The sequence below is a fragment of the Frankliniella occidentalis genome, unplaced genomic scaffold, assembly GCF_000697945.3.
Source record: "Frankliniella occidentalis isolate FOCC.00 unplaced genomic scaffold, Focc_3.1 Scaffold484, whole genome shotgun sequence".
NCBI lineage: Eukaryota > Metazoa > Arthropoda > Insecta > Thysanoptera > Thripidae > Frankliniella > Frankliniella occidentalis.
In genome coordinates, this window is record NW_026267602.1 from 73,976 (window position 1) to 78,240 (window position 4,265).

A 4,265-nucleotide genomic window follows, 5' to 3' on the forward strand; every position below is an offset into this window, starting at 1 on the left:
GGGGGGGGTCCGGCGTGGGGAGCCAGTTACCATACAAGGGTGGTTTTGCTGCGATTTGCTGCCTAAATTGTCTACTTTTCAGTCAGCTATCTATCCAAGTGAGAAATGGGTGCTCGCTCGAATGCTCGAATTGACGTCAAGTGCTCGAGAAGTTATCGTTGGTCTCAGTCGAGGTTGTCGACGAAATTTCGATGTTATTCGAGTAGTGCTCTAAGGCACGACTTAAATCAGCTAAGGGGTCTTAAAATGTTCCAGAAGGCTTTCTGGCACTTAATTGCAAGAAATTTCATTGTACATGATCGACGTCGATTCGAGGCAGGGTCTTCCCCGGACTGTACAGTTAGCTCTCGCTGATGACCCGCCACGCCAAAACAAGTACAAAACAAACAACTTTTGTGCAGAAAACTAATACATGATGTAGTCTCGTTTAATCGAGAATTTTTACGGGTAGTTCGATGGTGACTTCGAAAATTTAATCTGAGAGCTTAGAAAATGTTCCAGAAAAACTGTGGGTCATCATTCAGTGATCGACAAGTCAAAGGTTTTTGTGATAGTCTTCTGTTCTTGTGCTTCATTTTTTTTACACTCAATCTTAAGTCATGATGAATGTGTGCAAAATATGAGCCATACGTTCCAAATTATAATATTCCAACGTAACACGTCACTTTCCCCCCACTTTTTAGACGTAAAAAGTCACTTTTTTGTCACTTTTTTGAGATCAGGGAAGTCACTATTCTACTACTTTAAACCTTCTTGGGCGCTGGCAACCCTGCACGGAAAAAAATGAATTGGTCGTCATAACTAAATATTAGTTAATTTCGTGACAATCGATCAAAAAATTGTTGAGGTAACTAATAATTTGTTGTCAGGACCAAGATTAAGTTGCCAGAGCCAAGAGTTGGTCGCTAAAACCAAGCACGTTTGCTGCAGGAGCCAATTCGTGGTTTGTTTTTAGAACGACCCGGGTGGAAGGATCTGAAGACGAACTGCAGTCAGAACTCTAGTAATTTCATCAATGCAGTTAAACTGTAGTTAATCTGCAGTTTTTCCCGCTTTGTGGCCCTACGTCCGAAAAAATTGCAGTTAAACTATAGAAACCTGCAATTAAACTGTAGTTTACTACAGTTTAACTACAGTTTTCGGCTATAGTACTGAGTGCGGATCTTTACATCCGGGGAATGCGTTAGCTCAAGCACCGAACAGCTTGCTCTGACAACTTTATCTTGGTTCTGAAAACAAATTATTAGTTACCTCAACAATTTTTTGATCGATTGTCCCGAAATTAACTAATATTTAGTTCTGACGACTAATTCATTTTTTTCGGTGTGAGGCCGATTTACGGGACAAAGTCCCTTCGATTTGACATTTGGAATCGATTAGACAATTTGTCGACCGGCTTAATCGACGTCGATTCGAGGTCGATTAGACCACTGAATTCTCACTAGGGTGTGGCAGTGCCTAGCGTATATTGTTTTTTTCCTGATTCTAGAGTGATATTGGGTTTCTGGGCCAAATTAAGAAAACCTGGCTAAGATTTGAATATAAACAATTATTTACGAGGGGGCCACCACTCGCGTAGCCCTGTGCATAGACGAGGTTGTATAATCTGTATGTAATCCTCATGTATTCCGTGTAAAACTTGACCGAATTTTAAACCATTATCACTAAATTTCACTCTTTTGTCCAGATTTAATGGTGTTAGAGCTAAAAATTCAACAAAATTAATGTGTAATCCCTCAAAATTCACGTGCAATCCCCGTAGTCACGTAATCTTTTGTACAAACATCCTAAATTAAAATGGTGGCTCTCTCGATTGATTTGTTCTTCATTATTCACATCTTGTAAGTTTTGCTCCCAACTCACAAAGCTTATCCAATTTTACAACTTTTGCAGATCTTTCTGACCGCGAAGAGCAACTAAAGTTGTGTATCAGCGCTGCTTCAACGTCACCGGACGATCTACTTCCTAGTATCTTCCATAGGTGTAAAGCTGACAATAATAAGGAATACGCGATGCGCTTCTGTATGGTCAAGCAAACGTTCCGCACAGACTTCAAAGAAATTGGTAAACTTTTGTGGTGCTTGTTCCAATCATAAACTGTACGCTTCACTTCTGTAATAAAAAAAATCATCAATGTGTATAGTGTAAGGCGCTGATTAAAATAAAGAGAACGTCGTATCGTGGCTAGTGCTTGGAGATAAGATAATATTCTGTCCCTCCCGAAGTTCGTGCTGATTGCAGTTCACTTCAGAGAGATTCTTTATGAAGAACGACTTTTTTAACTGGGTTGATGTGCGTCAGACAAGGCTCTTCAGAGGCACAACAGCCTCAATCCACATTGACATGGAACGCAACAGAATTAGCATTTGCCTTAGTTGGCACGTAACAAGTGGCCATAGTAGCATAGTCTTCTAGATACCTGGGTTTCTTTCTGACTCTTGTACCTCCCCTTCCTTCTCCACTAGTGTTGTCATCAAATTCTTTTACCTGTAAATTTTCGTCCCTGACATTGCCGTGAGCAACATCGTCGTCTTCATTCTCACTAGTATTGTCCCCGGCTGGGACCAACTCCCTTACTTTCAACCACTTTATTTTCTCCATCATCATTATCACCATCATCATCAGGATTACCCACTTTTAATTCGAATTCAAGTTCAGAGTTCACCCAGGAGTCTGCAGTCTGAAATTTAACCTTAGATTCATCGAATACAGCATGTTTAGAAAATAATACTTTGTTCTCACCAATAGACCAAAGTCTAAAACCATTTTCTCCATATCCAAGGAAAATACACCTCTTACACCTTTCCTCCATCTCATAAACAATTACTGCATCTGGCTTGCGTGCCAGACATATTCTTTCAGCCAAACACTTTGAAATTGGAGTAGCTGGGTTTACAGCCATTCGAAACCTGGAACGGAAGAACCTCCTCTGGTAGGCCTCTTTTTGTGGACCAGGGGACCTGTTCAACAGATGAGCAGATGTCTTAATTGCCTCAATTTAGAAGCTCTTGTTTAGTTGACACTCCAGCAGCATACAGCGAGCCTTTTCCAAGAGAGTTCGATTAATCCTCTCCACCATCCCATTTTGTTGGGGTGTAATGGGATTAGTTGGCTCAAATTGTGTTCCAATCTCTGCAAAGAAACCTTTAACAACAGAAGTAAAATATTCCGAACCATTGTCACACCTAAACTTTCCAATTTGAAGACCAGGAAACTTTGTTGTTACCATAGCAACGGAATTTTTAATGGCTCTAGTAGCCTCTGATTTATGTTTCAAACCAAACACAATTACAAAATGAGAAAAATCTTGAATAAAGGTCATTTGTCAACTATGTACCCGCTGCAATACCCTCACTGTTCTTGATCGAGTACCAGAAAAAGAATAGTTTTGTTGCTTACCAGCAACACAAGTCTCACACAATTCACGTTCATGAAATTTATACTTTCCCATATCATCCACCATCGTACTCAACTTCTTCAAGTAATCAGCATTAAGATGACCAAGTCTCTTATGCCACACATTTTCTTTGACTGTTAGCAGTGATGACTCACCTACAGGAGAACTTGCCGGGATTGTTAACTCATGTAAGCCTGGCCAGATCTTACCTTGGGCCATCAACTCACCTTGGTCCTTGATTGTACTTGGGTCATTCTACTGAAGACGGGAAATTCGTGTCTTTTTGCTCTCAAAATTCAGTTTTTTGAGCTAGGTACTTCGGAACGGTCTCCAAACATTCGTTGTTGATCTAGAAACATAATCCAAATGCATTATGGCAACAATTCAAACTTTATAGTCCAGAAATTCACACATGTTTCTCAAAAAACGTAGTAAAAAGGCTAAAAATCGTGTCCCTCACTTTTTTAAATATGAAATATAAACTATTCAAACCTTGAACTAAGATCAGTAGTATACATGCCCCCAAGTCGCGGGTCGCCATTTTGCATGCCCCCAGGTCGCGGCCTAAATTTTTGAAGTGGTACGATGGAGGGGGTAACCTTGAACCTAACTTTTTGAACGGGTACGTCGGAGGGGGGTAACTTTGAACCTAATTTTTTTGAACGGGTACGTCGGAGGGGTGTAACCTAACCTATTTTTTTTGAACGGGTACGTCGGAGGGGGTAACTTTGAACCTAATTTTTTTGAACGGGTACGTCGGAGGGGGTAACTTTGAACCTAATTTTTGAAGTGGTACGATGGAGGGGGTAACCCCGGAAGGCCGTTACGTCAGAGGGGCTAACCCCGGTTTGAACTTGTACGGCGGAGG